This window comes from Mesoplodon densirostris, chromosome 9 (genome assembly GCF_025265405.1).
Source record: "Mesoplodon densirostris isolate mMesDen1 chromosome 9, mMesDen1 primary haplotype, whole genome shotgun sequence".
NCBI lineage: Eukaryota > Metazoa > Chordata > Mammalia > Artiodactyla > Ziphiidae > Mesoplodon > Mesoplodon densirostris.
In genome coordinates this window covers 26,672,060-26,690,683 of record NC_082669.1, presented here as the reverse complement: position 1 = coordinate 26,690,683, position 18,624 = coordinate 26,672,060, and the positions used below count along the sequence as shown (strand labels likewise).

The 18,624-nt window shown below is 45.4% G+C and overlaps 1 pseudogene; it reads left to right on the top strand.

Annotated features, from left to right (window-relative positions):
* Window positions 1-14,539: 14,539 nt before the first annotated feature.
* On the top strand, window positions 14,540-16,413 carry LOC132496012 (ADP-ribosylation factor-like protein 6-interacting protein 1; annotated as a pseudogene).
* Window positions 16,414-18,624: the final 2,211 nt, after the last annotated feature.

Below are 18,624 nucleotides of genomic sequence, written 5' to 3'. Positions count from 1 at the left end.
ACAACAGCCCCAACCAAACCTTGACTGCAGGTGCAGCAATTACATGGGGTTGGATACTTGGGAGGACTCGCAAGACCACGCAATTTACTCACGAAAGGTGTGGATAAAGGCGAAGATTCCGGGGGAGGAAGGAAGCACAGGCAACCATAGAAAGATGCCGACCCCCAGGATCCTTTCTCAGTTGCAGAAGACATGTCTCACCTTCGAAACATGAACCACAAAGATACATGTGAGATGTCTTGGAATTGGGGCCACGGCACAATTAGCCTGGAGTAGGGTGCTGGCTGTAGCCATAGGGTCCTATCTTGGGTATAGAGCCGTGTACCTAAAGTGATGGAACCTGGGAATAAAGGGCTGTAATACCTGCCAACTGTGGGCTTTTACAGAGAGGTGAGAGAAAGAATGCCTCTCCCAGTAGAAAAAGCTGTCTTTCTGGCTTTGCCCACACCTCCGCTCTTGAATCTGTCCCCCTCACTCCCCACCCCCATCCCTACCCTATTCCAGCCACTTCACCTCTCACCTGGATCGTTGCAATTGTCCTCCACCCTGGGAGTCTCCACTCTGCCCTGGTTCCGTGTGGTGGAGATTGGGGACTGGCACATCACATTCATTCCAATTTTTTCCAGGCCGGCCATCCAGCCTGGAAATTAGAGAATTAGATTTCTCACATGTCTTTGCACCTGTTCCAGTTTCACCAATTAGACGCATCCATGCAAGATATTGAAAGCAGAAGAGGTAGGGGCTGAGGACATGGGGAGGGGTAAGGGTAAGTTGGAATGAAGTGAGAGAGTGGTATTAACATATATACACTACCAAACGTAAAATAGCTAGCTAGTGGGAAGCAGCCGCATAGCACAGGCAGATCAGCTCGGTGCTTTGTGACCACCTAGAGGGGTGGGATAGGGAGGGTGGAAGGGAGGCTCAAGAGGGAGAGGATATGGGGATATATGTATACATATAGCTGATTCACTTTGTTATACAGAAGAAACTAACATAACATTGTAAAACAATTATACTCCAATAAAGATGTTAAAAAAAAAAAGAGGTAGGGGCCCTCCTACCCCTGTTTCAGCTATTTCTGTTGACACAAATGTGAGATTTTTCTGCAGTCACATTCCAGTGTCTATTCACCAGCTTTGTGGGCATTTGGAGGCAGGGCTGTATATAGTGACAACAGTGGGTCCCGAATATTGGATCACAACTCAGGTATGTTTTGCCCAGGATAGAATGCAGAATATGACAATAGAATCTAACCAGATTATGAAAGTATGAACCAATCTCACTGAAGGGAGTGGGGAAGAGGTCCTGACCTCAGTAACTTTGGAAATGAGTGGAGTCTGTACCACTCAAGGCAAAAAGGACAGTACATAAATAAGCACTGCACTCTAGTTGGCAAAGTTATTTCTCATGGGAGTACGATTTTACAAGTCTGAAATCACTATACATATATACTGGAAATGAAAAATTAACTCAATGGATAGAGGATGGTGAGAACCAGGTTTGTCACTGTTGGAGTTAGAAGTTCCAGAAAAGCTAGAGAAGGTTTACATGAACCATGTGGTATGGAATAAAATTTGGATAGATAACTATGAACTTATGTTTATCCCAATATAGGTACAGATGGATGTGTGTGTGAGTGTGTGTGTGTGTACACAGGTAAGTATACACACATATGTTTCCCAGCCCCATCTGCTGAGAAAGCCTAGAATTAATGACACTCCTGTAGCAATGAGCACATTCAACACCCAGATCATGGTCTCTAAGAGCATTCTTCAGTAAAAGGAACCAGGGCTCCTTAAAGAAATGGCTTATTCTAGGACTGGGGCTGGAAATAGTGACCTATGAGATGATTCTGCAGTATCTTGTGTTATAAAAGATAAGAAAATGCTCAAAAAGCACAAAATGATAGCAGTACACAAAGTGACATAGGAGCAAACCAAAGAGGCTCCTAATGGCCAAAGCTGGAACAATTTGAGCAACAAAATAAGTAATGTAGGATTGGATTATAACACAAAGTATAACATAAACATCCCTGGGTTCTTGCTGATGTAAATGATTGAATAGATGAGTAGACAGGAGGGAATGGACAGGGCTTCTTGCAGCAGAGGTCCAAGGTGTTTATTTCCCCCTCCACAAGGTGGTGCAGCATTGTTCCCCACCCCTCGAAGGTGGGGAGCACGTAGTAACTTCTTTATGAAGAGCACAGCATGGAAGGGGTGGGGGGCAGGGAGTAACTTCGCATTAGGGGAACTGGCCAGCACTACCCCCAATCCCTCTTCTAGTATTTATACTAGAGAAATGAAAGTGTTCTAATTTTTGTTTTAATTTGTATTTTATAATGATTAGTGTTGTTTAGGATATCCATATGCTTACTTGCAATCCATATATTGTCTTTGAAGTAAGTATCTACGTAAAAATTTTTTTGCTTATTTTTATTGGGTTGTCTCTTTTCTTGTCTTGTCTTTTTTTTTTAATTCTCTTTTTGTCTCTTTTCTTATACTGAGTTTTGAGAGTTCCTTCTACATTCTGGGTACAAGTTCTTTGTCAGACATAAATAATACTTTGGAAATACTTTCTCCCTGTCTGTGGCTGAGCCTTTTCATTCTCTTAATGTCTCCCCGAGATCAGAAGTTTTACATTTTCATGAAGTCCAATTTCTTAGTTTGTTTGGCTATGGATCACACTTTGGTATCATATCTAAGGATGCTTTGCTTAACACAATGCCACAAACATTCATTTCTGGGTTGGCTTCTGTGATTGATTCCTCTTCTCATTATGGTCCTCTTTTCTGGCTTCTTTTCGTGCCTGGTGATCTCAGATTAGATGCCAGCATTATGTATCTTACCCTGTTGGGCTAGGGGAGTCGGGGGAGATTTGGGGTCGGCCTCCCTGTGTCTCCCAGCCCCTCACTCTTCACAGACACCAGGAGGAAGCATTCCAAGCCCTCCTAGGTCCCTCCCTCCCTTACTCTCCCTCTACTTTGCACTTGCTCATCTTGGCTGGGCAGGGCACAACCCCTGCAAGCAAAGATCACCTGTGCTTTCTCTCCTCTTGAGGCTGCTAAATGTGTCAGCCTGCCAGCCCCAGCACCACTGGCCCCGGTGACCTGATGACCATTGAAAGATTTCCCCCCCTTAACCCAGGCTTGGCTGCTGTCCTAATGAGAGGAGGAGTCTCCCTTACTGCAATGGCCAAGGGTGTGGGGGGAAGAGGAGGGAGCCTAGGAGAAGGGCAAGCTCTGCCCCTGCAGGAACATGGAAGGCAGACACAGATGCTTTCTATGATGAACTATCGCTTTTTTATTCTAAGATCTCTAAAAAGCAATATTTCCACCCTGAGAGCAGCAGCTTCCTTCAAAGACCCGTATGTGATCTATGTGAGTCTCAGATCCCCCTCCTCTACCTCCACAGCATCAACCTCTGTGCCCACACCAAGCCGACTACACAGCCACCCTTCCTCACACCGGCGCATGCCACGCAGCTTTTCCACCGTTGCCCTGATGGGGTGGGGTGCAAGCCCCCCGACTTTCCCCTCTGGCAAGAGTAGACAGGCTGTGGGAGGAAGACTGAAACACAGTTAGGGGTCATGGCACAGACAAAGGCAGGGTCAGGCTCGGAGCCCACAGGCTGGCCCCAGATCAGAGCCCCACCATCGTCACCACCACCAAGCTGAGGGCAGGAATGAGGGAGCCATGTACCAGGAAGAGCACTGGGGTTTCGGTGGAAAACCCTCTCGGGTTGGAGTCATTGGCTCCTTTCCTTATTAGCTGGATCAGCCTGGGCAAAGGGCCAGGAAGTGACCTAGCAGAGGACAGGGCACCAGCATCCAGGTGCCTTCAGAGGGGCCACGCAGAAAGAGCAGGGTGATGCTCCAGGGAACCCAGGAGTGGCTGGGGCACAGGCTGGATGGGTCCACAGTCCCTTCTTCACACTTAGTGCTGGCTTTTCTTCCCTCCACCTCTCACCAGGAGACAGAGGGTTTCCTCTCCAGGGAAATGAAGCCAGAGAGGATCCAGGTCTGGGGCACAAGAGGCAGGATAGCAGGAGGGGTGAGACGGGAGCAGGTGAGGAGTGAGACCAAAGGCCAAGCATTGTCTGCAAACCCTCCAAAGGGAGAGAGGTCCACACCCCTGGCCAGCTCCCCAGACTCCATCAAGGCAGGGCACCCTTGGAATACAGCCTTTCTGAGAACCGATATCCTCAAAGATAAGGTTTCCAGGTGGTGACAGGAGGAAAAGCCTGCCCATAGCCAATCTCCACTAAGTAAGTGAACACAGCATTTCCCACCAGCTTTAGAGCATGCACGCTCAAATGGGAACCTAGCCTCCACAGCAGGCAAAATGGAAACCTAGAGGAGATAGAGGCAGTGCAGGCGGATAGGATAGAAACCTAGAAAACAAAGCTTCTTTATCTTAGATAGCTTTACCATCCAAAGAAATGAATGGGAAGGTCATTGCAAACAAGGGGGTAAGCAGAAACACAATATGCTAGTGAGAAAAACACAAAGCACTAAAACGTTAACTCCCCTTTGCTTTGGTATTTCAAAATTACTGGGAATTCATTCTAAGAAAATGATACCAAACTATGAAAAGCCCCCATGCTTCATGGCTAATAATCATCAGCAATAGGAATCAATTTGAGTGGCAACAATAGAAGAAAAGTGAAGCAAATCACAGCCCACCCACGTGAAGAATTATTGTCTGCAAACCCTCCAAAGGGAGAGTTGCAGCAAGCCAGCAAGCAAGCCAGCATGATAACTAAAGGACCAAGTAGTGATAACAAAGACATTTGTGATGCAATTACAGGAAATTGTATACAGTCGGCCCTTCATATCAGCAGGTTCTGCACCTGCAGATTCGACCAACCACGGATCAAAAATATTCAGAAAGGGCTTCCCTGGTGGCGCAGTGGTTGAGAGTCCGCCTGCTGATGCAGGGGACACGGGTTTGTGCCCTGGTCCAGGAGGATCCCACATGCCGCAGAGTGGCTGGGCCCGTGAGCCATGGCCGCTGAGCCTGCGCGTCCAGAGCCTGTGCTCCACGACGGGAGAGGCCACAACAGTGAGAGGCCCGTGTACTGCAAAAAAAAAAAAAAAAAAATCAGAAAAAAAAATTCCGGAATGTTCCAAGAAGCAAACTTGAATTTGCCAAGCTCTGGCAACTATTTACATAGCATTAACATTGTGTCAATTTTTGTCAGTAATCTAGAAATGATCTGAAGTATAAGGAAGATGCGTGTAGGTTTTATGCAAATACTACACCATTTTATATAAAGCATTTGAGCATTTCTGGACCTTGGTATCTGTGGGAGTCCTAGAACCAATCCCTCGTGGATTCCAAGGGACAACTACATGTGCTGTTTGCACATGTTTAAGATGTGTGCATTCCCAGGGGTAAAGGCTGGAAGAACATTGAAAAATGAACACATGGCAAGACTGAATGTGAAGTTTATTAAATGAGGTTCTTATCACATTGCTGATTACTCAGTAAATGAACCTTCTGAAAGCCGAAATAACCTAGCTGACTGTGTGTGTGTGTGTGTGTGTGTGTATGTGTGTGGTAGTTTAGTGATAGTGTCCCCTGATGGAAGTGGCTGCATAACAAATTGCAATTACCCCTTGCTTCCCACAGGACACGTCCCCAGGCTGTGTAGACCAGGCTGCTGGAGGCGAAGGCTCTCAGCAATCTGACACTCCAGCAGATGGTTTCCCACACTGTGTTATATGTATTAACATTTAGCCCAGACTTAATTGACAATACTAAATGTTGGTTCTTTAAACATTCAGTTTCATTATTTGCAATGGTAATTTCGGTAAACAGTTGCTATTCCAAAACTCTGTAGTGTGAAATTGAATTTGTTGGTTAATTAATTGGAAGAATGTAGCAACTTCATTCTGCTTACAGATTGTGGCGTTGAAATTAGTGATCTGTAAAATTACTCACAGTACAGCAAAGTCAAAACAATAGAATAAATACACTTATCAGCTTTTAGAAACCAGCAAGCACTGAGTTGCCTGCAACAATGTTATTGGAGAATTAACACACCGCCATGTTGGTTGGAGGATATTCTTGTTTTAATAACAAATTCCTCACTTGCTTATTGCTTTGGGGTCACTATAGCACCCAAATTATCGTCCTGGACAATTTTTCTTACTAACGTTGCATTTGACAGAATGGAAGTTGGAAAGCCTCACCCTAATGGCAGTTGAAAGGAAAAGGTCTTATTCAGAGAGTGTGGCCTTCTAGCTGAAGGTGGTTACATTACATCAGTATTTTCTATTAGCTTGTTATAAATCTTCCAGTTACAAATTATAACACAAACTACTTCTACCAAGGACATTTTAAATGGTTGACTTCGAAAGATAATCAGCAGCATATGTCTGATGGCCATTAGCAGGCCCAGAACATTACCAATTATAATAATGAGATGACTTTTTTTTTCACCTATTGAATTGGCAAGGATTAAAAGCATGGATAATCCCAGTGTTAACACAGTGGGTGAGAAAGCATCTGACACACTCTTTGAGGAGTAGAAAAGGATACAATATTTATGAAAGCAATTTGGTATCAAAATTGTATCAAACAAGTATCACAAGCCTCTGTACAGCACCTCCCAAGAGATTCCATATCTGGAACTGTGGCCTTCAGGTGTGATTGTGGCTGTGTTGAAAAGTGCACACATGAGGATTTGACTCATGGGGCTATTTACAATAATGAATAGTCCAAATGATTAATTTTTCATTGATTCTGGCCAACATTCTGGTGCTGATTAAATGCATTTACAATGTGCATTCAATGGGATGATTATGCAAAACTTGGAAATAACGTAGCAGAAGACAACATAACCATACGAAAACCTGTTCATCACATAGTGTCAAGTTGTAAAAGCTGCCTGTGTATTCTGCAGGGCAGCCCCCTTTCCTGAAAGCCATGTGTGTGGGTATTGAAAGTGACTCAGAGGTTTACAGGTGGGGCTTCAGGATGGGGCTAACAGAGGATTTTCTTCTTTTTGGTCATCCATATTTCTTCACTGGAGCACGAAATTGTTTAAGACACAGTAATCACCAGCTCTCCCAAGGAGTGTGGAAATGGCTTCAGCAAGGTCAGGAGAGCACCTCACCTCACTGGGCAACCCAGCCAGCACACAGAGGGGTCTTCAATGAGAAAGTGAGGCCAGAAAGTACAGGCCAGAAGGCTGTACTAGGTTTCCCCTGAATGCCCTGTGGCTTTGTCATGCTTGAAGCAAAGAGGAAATTAGAATTCGAAGAGGCTGGGGTCAGGGACTTCCCTGGTGATCCAGCAGTTAAGACTCACGCTCCCAGTGCAGGGGGCCTGGGGTGAATCCCTGGTCGGGGAACTAGATCTCGCATGCCACAACTAAGATCCTACACATGGCAATGAAGAGCCCGCATGCCACGACTAAGACCCAGGCAGCCAAATAAATAAATAAACAGTAAAAAAAAGAAGGGGAGTGGTCAGTTTGCACAGGACCCATAACGGACATCAGCAGATGCTATTGCCCCCAGGTGGGTGGAAATGTCCCAGTTTATCATAATCCTTTCAAGGCTTTTGTCTAAACATCAACTAGTATAATCTGCAAAAATACTGAACCCTTATGCTGTAACTATGCTGTACACCTAAAACTACACCCAGGCAGGACCCTATGTGGCCTTTCCAGGACAGGCTTTCCCCTTCCCATGGGGGGACCTTCCCCACACCATGTTGTTGCCGAAAACCCGGCCTCTGTTCACCGGTGCCGAATAGAAATGGGGAGACAGAGCTTTGGAAGAAAAGAAAGGAGAATCTTTATTACTTTGCCAGGCAGCGGGCTCGTGCCTCAAAAAACTATGTGTCCCAACCCAGAGGGATTTGACGAGGAGTTTTATGACAATACTTCCTAAGGATGGGGTTGCTGACAAGATTAGGGCGTGTGCAGGGGCTCAGGTGGCTGGTCTCCTAACCTTGATGAGCTTCTCTGGTTCCTTTAATCTTGCCTCAGGTGGTTTCTTCTTTTTTCTTTTCTTTCTTTTTTTTTTTTAATTTTTGAATTTTATTTTATTTATTTTTTATGCAGTAGGTTCTTATTAGTTATCCATTTTATACATATTAGTGTATATACATCAATCTCAATCTCCCAATTCATCACAGCACCACCACCTTGCCACTTTCCCCCCTTGGTGTCCATACGTATGTTCTCTACATCTGTGTCTCTATTTCTGCCCTGCAAACTGGTTCATCTGTACCATTTTTCTAGGTTCCACATATATGCGTTAATATACAATATTTGTTTTTCTCTTTCTGACTTACTTCATTCTGTATGACAGTCTCTAGATCCATCCACGTCTCTACAAATGACCCAATTTCGTTCCTTTTTATGGCTGAGTAATATTCCACTGTATATGTGTACCACATCTTCTTTATCCATTCGTCTGTCGATGGGCATTTAGGTTGCTTCCATGACCTGGCTGTTGTAAATAGTGCTGCAATAAACACTGGGGTGCATGTGTCTTTTTGAATTATGGTTTTCTCTGGGTATATGCCCAGTAGTGGGATTGCTGGGTCATATGATAATTCTATTTTTAGTTTCTTAAGGAACATCCATACTGTTCTCCATAGTGGCTGTATCAATTTACATTCCCACCAAGAGGGTTGCCTGTTCTCCACACTCTCTCCAGCATTTGTTGTTTGTAGATTTTCTGATGATGCCCATTCTAACCGGTGTGAGGTGATACCTCATTGTAGTTTTGATTTGCATTTCTCTAATAATTAGTGATGTTGAGCAGCTTTTCATATGCTTCTTGGCCATCTGTATGTCTTCTTTGGAGAAATGTCTATTTAGGGCTTCTGCCCATTTTTTGATTGGGTTGTTTGTTTTTTTAATATTGAGCTGCATGAGCTGTCTATATATTTTGGAGATTATTCTTTTGTCCATTGATTCATTTGCAAATATTTTCTCCCATTCTGAGGGTTGTCTTTTTGTCTTGTGTGTAGTTTCCTTTGCTTTGCAAAAGATTTTAAGTTTCATTAGGTCCCATTTGTTTATTTTTGTTTTTATTTCCATTACTCTAAGAGGTGGATCAAAAAAGATCTTGCTGTGATTTATGTCAAAGAGTGTTCTTCCTATGTTTTCCTCTAAGAGTTTTATAGTGTCCAGTCTTACATTTAGGTCTCTAATCCATTTTGAGTTTATTTTTGTGTATGGTGTTAAGGAGTGTTCTAATTTCATTCTTTTACATGTCGCTGTCCAGTTTTCCCAGCACCACTTATTGAAGAGACTGTCTTTTCTCCATTGTATATCCTTGCCTCCTTTGTCTCAGGTGGTTTCCTGGCTGCTCCTCCCTTGATTAAGAACTGTTCAAATCTGCCCCCTTGGAACTCAGGGAAGGTCATGGAGGCTGGAGTCTTGCCTATAAGAAATGGGGGACAAAAAAGGCCTCCATGCCCGGGAGCCCCACAGGGCCCTGCTCAATTTCAGTGTCCTCTGCCTGCCTCTTTCTTGTAGAAAAACTTTAGACTCCTGGGCCTTCCCCGAGTTCCAAAGAAGTTTAATTAGAGAAGGGAGAAAATGCAGAGACAAAGAAAAACAGTCAATCAAGACAAAATTATAATAGTTTAGCCATTAAACAAAGTCAAGGACTTTAGTTCCTCCTCAGGGGCTGTAGATAATATTCTGAGCCATGTCCTTTGAGCTGTTTTGCAGATACTGAAACCCCCACCAGGGGGAAGAAGTTAACTATACACTGCCCACAAGCACATAGATCTCAGAGCTGTTGGAAACAGAAAATTGGTGATGTTGACTCTTGATTACCTCACCATCAACCAATCAGAAGAATGTCCACGAGCTGATCACACACCCCACCACACCTTCCCTCACCCTGCCTTTAAAAACCTTTTCCTGAGAGCCATCGAGGAGTTTGGGTCTTTTAAGCACTAGCTGCCTGGACTCTTGCTTGGTGGTGCAATAAATGTTACACTTTCCTTCAAGATAACCCTGTGTCAGTAGAGTGGCTTTACTGCACATGGGCAAGTGGACTTGAGTTTGGCTGGGTAAAAAAATAAACACCATATTGTAAATCAACTATACTTCAATGAAAAAAGAAAGAAAGAAATGACCTCTGTGGGAACAGGAAAACTTGTCCCTTCTTCTGGTCTGGGCACCTGTTCTGTGTTCTTTTACGAGACGGTTAGTCAGTCAGCCTAAGAGGAGGCAGAAGAGAGGCTCAGAAAAGCAAATTTCTTACACTCGGGAGACATGGAACACCACAAAGGGCCACAGGGAGCACTAGCTGGTCAGGAGGCAGAGGACAGGAGTGAGAGGAGGGCCAATGCCAAAGCCTTTATTAGGGTTTCCTTTGGAAGGACAAAGCAGGGCAGGGTGGACAACTTAGGACTGGTTAGTTTGAGCAATTCTGGTGGCTCTAAGCTATAGATGTGGTCCCTAGTTGCCTGGAACCTTGCCCTGGGGTGATTAAGGTGAAAGAATATTTTCTCCTGGGGCGCACGGGCCAGACGGAGGAGGTCTGCTCTGGACTGGTTAGTTTCCATCTCACAGAACTGCTCCTGGATAGGCTGTTTTCTGTCTCTAAGCATTGGCTAACCCAGAAGAGCCAGTCTCTCCCCAGCCAGAAGGTGTTTGTAAGATGTCAAAACATCATAATACACAGAAAAAAAAATTTTAATGTAAACAATACAGCACTAGAAATAATGCCAGATACAATAGAAGTTCCTAAACATGGTGTAATTCCAGTACGTATGAGGAGGTTTCTGACACCAGAACAAGGAAGCCCTCAAGTACCCTTTGTACAGACCTCGAGTCTCCTTAGATGGATCCTATACAGAGCAGTAATTTTACAGCTGCAGAGACTGTGACTTTGGCAATCGAAAAAAATTAAATATAGGCTTTTAAATAACAAAGGTGAAACACTTGAGAACTATTTAAGGAATACTGCCCTTTCCAGAGGACTTTGGCAAAAGGTGTCTGTGGGGACTAGATGCGGTGTTTGCCAAATAAAGATTGTCGGAATGCTCCCCTTGAACATGAACTGGATGCCAGCCTCATACCAGAGAAAACTAGAGTGGGGCTGCTGTAGACTCTACCCCAAGGGGCAGCCAGAGGGATGACGGCCCCTATGGGATGAACCTCTGGGTGCAAGAGAAGCAGACAGAGACAGAGCTTCCTCTGCAGGATGGTGGCAGGTTGCCCAGCCTGGACCTCGCATGCCTGTGCCTCCTCTGGCTGAAGCCCAGGCAATAGATTTCCTACCCCCTTCCTTCTTCTCCTCATCTCCACGCCACCCCACCAGGGGTCAAAACTGTCGTAGGCTGAGGGAAAGAGGCAGACACACAAGGAGAGAGGAGAGAACTCAAGTCAGGAAGGGCAAGGAGACTCCACTCTAACTGGAGGTTGCGTGTGAATTGGGACCAGGCATTTCCAGCACCAGTTTGAGACACTGTGAGTATCCAGCACAGTCCCCGAGAAGGACTAGCCCCACGCAGCCGTGCAGGGAAGGGAACCTGGGTCGTATCCACCTAGAACCGTGCAGGTCCCAAGAACCAACCTGCCATCAGGACTGACGTGCGTTTTCCTTGGCATCTGAAGTACAGCAGAGTGTGAGTCACTGAATAAATGCACAGAAGCAGGTCAAATGGTTTTAGCTTAGTCCTTCTTTTTTACTTGAAGTAAATTAAAAGAGTGCTTGTAAACCGAAGCTATTCCACAAAGTGCTTCAATTTAAGTCCTGAGTGCTGATGTCACGGTGGGTTATGTAAGATGAGAGCTGGGAAGAGCTCAGTGGGAGAGCTTAAGGCAGAGGTGCTGCAAATCCCCTTCCCGAAGTCTGTCACATGCCTGGCCGCAGGGGTTCCCATCCCCAAGGCTTGCTGGCGGTGATCTGGGCTTGACTGGCTCCTGGCCAGGCAGGAGCTCAGCGGTCAGTCACCCTGTGCCAGGGACTCCTGCCTGCCAACCCATTTAGTTTACACCCAGGAGACCGTTTCCTCAGAGCCCCAGACACAGGTCCCCTGGTGTCCCTCACAGCCATTAGGGGGCTGCACCACAGACCTGCCTCTGCCCAGAAACTGCCGAAGGCCAAACGTGATTCCTCTATATGCCCAGATGGATGAGATAACGATGATGAGATGTTACAGGAAGGCTCTCGGGGTTTGTGTCTCCCAAGCTCCCAGGGTAGAAACCGGGAGGAAGAGCAGGGTGACCAGTTCCTGACCACACAGGAGGTCACAGGAAAGCTGGGACAAGAGCCCAGATGTCCCTTCCTCTCACAGGTCTGACCCTGCCCCCTCCACCTGGGGTGCAGGTCCCCGGGCTGGAGGCGGCAGAGAGCAGGACTCAGAGCAGGGACTTGCCCAGGTGGCCCCGGTGCTTCTGGGGGCCTCCCGGTCCCTCCATGCAGTAGGAGGATGAGGGGCATCCCTGTGGGCTCCGGGAAAAGGTCAGTGAGATTTGCTGGGGGTCAGGGAGGGTTCTGACAGTATTAGAGGGTCTTAAGGCAGGGAAATGGAAGGCTTGGCTGCACTGCTACACCCCCTTCTCCACACCTGGTCCCAGGCAGAAATGCACCCACACCAGAACACAGCAGAACAGGGAACACAGGCCAGCCCAGTGCTCCTGGGGGAGGCCTCACTGGGGAAGATGGAGGGGGACACAGGGAGCTTTACTCAGGACACAGACCAGTTTAAGAAAACACAGACTAGAACAAAACAGCGATGGTGGAGCGTATTGGCTTTCTCATCTCTTCCTCTTCCCTCCTCCCTCTCCCTCCCCATCCCTCCCTCCCCCTCTTCCTGTCCCCCTCCCACTTCTCTCTTTCCCTCCTTTCCTCCCCCTTCCTCCCCTCCCCGCTCTGACCTTCACCCTCAGGATGCTCTCTCCAGCTGCTGAAAAGATGGCTCCCAGCAGCCTCTGACTTCCTTGGTCCTCAGCTCCAGCCATCTCTGAAAGAGAGAGGAGTACTTTCCCCCAGTACTTTTGGCAGTACCCTGGGCTTGGCTCTGATGGGCCTGATTTGGGTCATGTTTCATCCCTGAGCCAATCACCATGGCCGAGGAATGCAGCACTCTCACTGGCCAGGCCTACGTCATGTGCCCAACCTGGGCCTGAGATGGCCACATGGACCACATATTGGGGATGAAGGGGCAGTCCCCCAAAGAGATGATGGATAGACAAAAATAAGAGCAACCAAGAGAGTGACTTAAGTCACCCAGGGCACAGGGTCTGCTGTCTCCGTCCAGAATCCAAGATGAAGGAACAAAAGATTCAGAGATGGAGAGAGAGAGAGAGCATTCACAAATGCACATCAGCTTTTATGCTTTGATGACACAGAAGAATCAACCATGGCTTTATCAGGGGCTCAAGTCTAGCCAGCTGGACAGGAACTCCTCTTTCTTGGGGGGGAGGGGATGGGGGGAGCAAGAGTAACAGGATGAACCAGATGGACCAGTGTATAGACTGAGAGGCTCTTCCCCAACCAGCTTCATCTTCCAAGCCCTGAGGCTTCCAGGGATAGTGAGTGAGGCGTTAGGAGAAGCAAACTCCCGACAGCTCAGGAAAGCCACCTCCTGTCATCCCAGACAGCCCTCTCCACTTTTGTCACATGCCAAACAGTCCCCTATGCAAGGGGACTACCTAAAAGAGACTCACTTCAGCTTCAAGGACACACATGGACTCAAAGTAAAAGGATGGAAAAGACAGCAGGGATAGCTCTACTTGTATCAGAAAACATAAGCGTTTAGCCAGAAATAGTAATGACAGACAAAGAAAGTCATTACATAATGATAAAGGGATCAATTTGTCAAGGGGATATAACAATTGTAACTATATATGCACCCAACAAAAGAGGATCTAAATAAATTAAGCAATATAAGGAATCTGCAGCGAGAAAAAGACAATACAATAATAGTAGAAGACTTTAATACCCCACTTCCAAAAGTGGATGGATCACCCAGACATAAAACCTAACAGAGGCACTTCCCTGGTGGCGCAGTGGTTGAGAATCTGCCTGCCAATGCAGGGGACACGGGTTCGAGCCCTGGTCTGGGAAGATCCCACATGCAGGGGAGCAACTAAGCCCGTGCACAACAACTACTGAGCCTGCGCTCTAGAGCCCACAAACCACAACTACTGAGCCCATGTGCCACAACAACTGAAGCCCACGCACCTAGAGCCCGTGCTCCGCAACAGGAGAAGCCACCGCAATGAGAAGCCTGCACACCGCAACCAAGAGTAGCCCCCACTCACCACAACTACAGAAAGCCCACGCACAGCACTGAAGACCCAACACAGCCAAAAATAAATAAATAAATTTTGAAAAATAAATTAAAAAACCTAACAGACATTCCATCCATCAGCAGCAGAATACACATTCTTCTCAAGCAAAAATGGAACATTCTCCAGAATAGATCATATATTAGGTCACAAAACAAGTCTTTACAAATTTAAGAAGACTGAAATCATACCAAGTGTCTTTTTCAACCACAGTGGTATGAAACTAGAAATAAAGAAAGGGAGGGGCTGGGGTTGTCGTGAGTGCCTCTGAGGAAGGCAGGCTTTTGGGGGCGTCTTACGCTCGCTGAGGGGGCACCTCGGGAACAAGGGTGGAAGGAGATAATCGCAGCACCAACCTGCTGGCTGCAGAGACTGTAAATCTGGAAGAGCAGCTGCAAGGATGGGAAGGAGTGATGCTGATGGCAGATAAAGTCCTCCGATGGGAAAGAGCCTGGTTTCCACCTGCCATCATGGGTGTGGTTTCTTTGGTGTTTCTGACTATCTACTATCTAGATCCATCCGTTCTGTCAGGTGTTTCCTGTTTTGTTATGTTTTTGTGCTTGGCTGACTACCTTGTTCCCATTCTAGCGCCTAGAATTTTTGGCTCCAATAAATGGACCACTGAGCAACAGTAGAGATTCCATGAAATTTGCAGCAATCTAGTAAAAACTCGACGCAGAGCTGTGGGCTGGTGGAAACACCTCTTTACGCTAAAGGAAGAAAAGCCTAAAATGTACTTCATGACCATGATCATTTCTCTTGCTGCGGTTGCTTGGGTGGGACAGCAAGTCCACAACCTCCTTCTCACCTACCTGATTAGTGACTTTCTTACTCTTGCTTCCTGGACTAAACCAACATGGAATCATTTCAAAGTACATTGGAATGGCCAAAAGAGAGATAAACAAGCTTCTCAAACAAAAAGAAAAGAAAAATGAATAATACATCTGCTTTATTCAGTGTGATTAATGGTGTATACGTTGTCCTTGGGGACAGTGTCTGTTATGCTGTCTGGATGCTAAAATGTTACAGATGTAACTCTTTGCTGTCCCTCATTCTGCCCTTAGTGAGTAGAAATTCTGACTTGCCAAGTAAGGCTTTATGCCCAGTGTCTTCATGGGTGTGTTCTCATCAGCTGGCCTTATATGGACAACTCATTCATCATTTCCACTTGTCTTGGTTTTTCTCACCCAGGGTTAATTGAACTCTTACTTTTAAAATAATATAGTGGTGAACTTCATCCTTTAGTACAGTTAACAGTGGCCTGGGATAACTGTTCAAGTTGATCTTTGCTTTAGCTGGATACAAGATAGTGGTCTGTGACTACAGGAAGCTGGTTCTACTGTCTACTTTCACAGTCTGCTTAAACAACTGTCTGGCTTCGTGAATATAGAAACCAAGTTTACCACTTCTGATGAAGAGACCAGTTAAGATTCATTCCTCATTCTGTTTCGATACTGTGGGAGAAGAATCCTCATGAAATAAAATGAAAGTAATTCCATGGCCTAGTATGTGTTGGCTTCTCCCTTGTGCAGAATTTAGCAATTTGTTGGAAGCATTGATCCTTCCTCCCAGATGGGTAATCTGACAGGCTTAGAACTCTTGTTCCCGTGCACTTAAACTTGAAGTTAGTACATCCTTAAGGGCTTTTTAGTAGCAGGCTTACGCAAGATGGTATTTAGGATTTTTAGAATACTTTTAATTTCAGATTTTCAGCTAAATGAAACTAAAGTACATAATAGGTTAAGAGTCATGTCTATGACCTTCACTCCAAGATCAGCTAATAAAGAACAAAACTCATCCTGTGTTTAGTCAAGATTCATTTCAGTAGAAAATCCTACTAGTTTTTCAAGACCAGAATAAGCCTTTAAAGGTAAGCCTCAAGATTCTCATTTTATGGTAACACTGGCTGCTTTTGGCCCCCATAGATGGAGTAGTTGAAATCTGTAGGAATGAACCTCTGAGGGCTGGAAATGTGACATATTTGGGAACAATTCTCAAACTGATTAACTAGCTGTAATATAGTTTTGTTAATTTATTGCACTGATGCTGTAAAACCTGGACCTTGTGGTGTATCTGTTCCTAAATAAGTGTTGTTTTCTCCCCTTCAGTATTGCTGTAAACAGTGGCACCCATGTAGCATGTTTGACTTTTCTTTTTTAATGTTTTCTTTTTTAATGTTTCGTATACAAACTACCGTAATTTACCTGTGTTTCCTCATTGTAAATAAGCTTGTTTTCCTAGATTTTTGTGTGTATGTGTGTTCTACCCATTAACTACTTTTGCAGTTTTAATCCGGTATTATTTCTTCTACTTTGTTTTGTGTAAAAGGGGAAAAATAAAAAAGCTGGAATCCAAAAAAAAAAAAGAAAGGGAGGAAAACTGGAAAATTCACTAATATGTGGAAATTAAATAACACACTCCTAAACAACCTAGGGGTCAAAGATGTGTGTGTGTGAGTGAGTGAATACACACATATCCTATAGGTGTGTATATCATATATATATGGAGGAGGGGTGTTTATTTTAAGGAATTGGCTCACACTACTGTGGGGCTGGCCAGTCCACAATCTGCAGGGCAGGCAGCAGGCTGGAGATGCAGGGAGGAGTTGATGCTGCAGCTCAAGTCTGGAGGCAGAATTTCCTCTTCCTCAAGGGACCTCAGTCTTTTCTCTCAAGGCCGTCAACTGATTGGAGGAGGCCCACCACATTTTAGAGGGTCATCTGCTTTACTCAGAGTCTTCTGATTCAAATGTTAATCTCATCTAAAAAGTACCTTCACAGCATCATCTAGGCTAGTGTTTGATCACACACCTGGGCCACATGGCCTAGCCAAGTTGACACATAAAATTACTCATCACACCATCCTTCAGGAGAGAAAGAATAGGGTCTGAGTTGGTGCAGGTATGGTGAGGGTACCTGTGAGCGGAAGCAGGGTCTGGAGGCAGCAGGTACAGAGTGAGGTCCAGGAGGCTCCTGGCCTGGGTGATCGGCAGGACACAAGGGCCCAAGGCTGATTCAGCCGCTGGGGCTGCAGGGTGATAACTAGCTGCCACTCAAAAATTTCCCCTTGACAGAAGAGCTATTTGTTTTCTCAAGCTAATTAGAAGCACGGCCATCAGGGAGAGTCCCGTGCCAGTGTTTGAAAATAGAATCACTTTCCAAGGCAGTGCTGTGCTGAAAGCTCCCCCGTGGCCACAGGAACAGCTTCCCCCACCTGGAGGGCCAGGCTCCATCACTAGATGGGGGTGCAGTCAGCAGGGCCCTGCAGGGCAGGTGGATGACAAGCTCATCTCCAGATATTCGTGCCCTGGGTTTTCATCATCTGCAGAGACACGGGGCTGAGTGGGTCAAAGCAAATGAACTGGCAGCTGAGGTGGCCCCAGCAGGGCCTTCGACCCTGCAGATAAATGAGAGAAGCACAGGCTGTACCAATCCTTGCCTCTCCCATGCTGGAGGCCACAGAGAAAACAAGCTGAGGTCCAATTTTGAAGTGAGAACTTGATTAGATGCTCAAACTTTGAAAGGCATGGTTTATAAATCCACTTGGTATATTAGCTCCATTTCCAAAACATCCGTGAAGTCGCCCTGCTCGGTCCCATCCCCATTTTTACGTAAAAAACACTTGCTTTCTTTGGGACTCAAGGAAGCACAAGCCATTCATTCATTCATTTATCCATTCATTCATTTATCCAGCTTTATTGAGATGTAAATGACATATAACATTGTGTAAGATTCAGGGGTACCACCTGATAATTTGATACACACATGTATTATGAAATGGTTACCACAGTAAAGTTAGTTAACATCTCCATCACCTTACATAGGTAAAACATGTCTTTTAGTGGTGAGAAATTTTAAGATCTACTCTCTTAGCAACTTTCATGTATACCATACAGTATCTTGAGCAATATTCACACATGCTATACACTAACTCCACAGAACTTATTCATCTCATTTGTCTTGTACTCTTTGACCAACGTCTCCCCATCTCCACCACCTCCAAGCCCCAGGTAACCACCAATTTATTTTCTGTTTCTATGAACTCAGTGTTTTTAGATTCCAATACAATAGCTTTTTTTTTACAATAGCTACATTAAGGTCTTTGCCAGATACAGTAGGTGGAATAATAGCCCTACAGAGATGTCCATGTCCTAATCCCAGAACCTGTGAAAACATTACTTGACATGGCAAAAGAGTCTTTGCAGATGTGATTAAGAATTTTGAAGTGGGAAGATTATCTTGGATTATTTGGTAAACTCACTATAATCACAAGGGTCTTCATAAGACAGAGGCAAGAGGGTCAGATTGAGAGAAGGAGAATGATGATGGAAGTTATGTGGGACCAC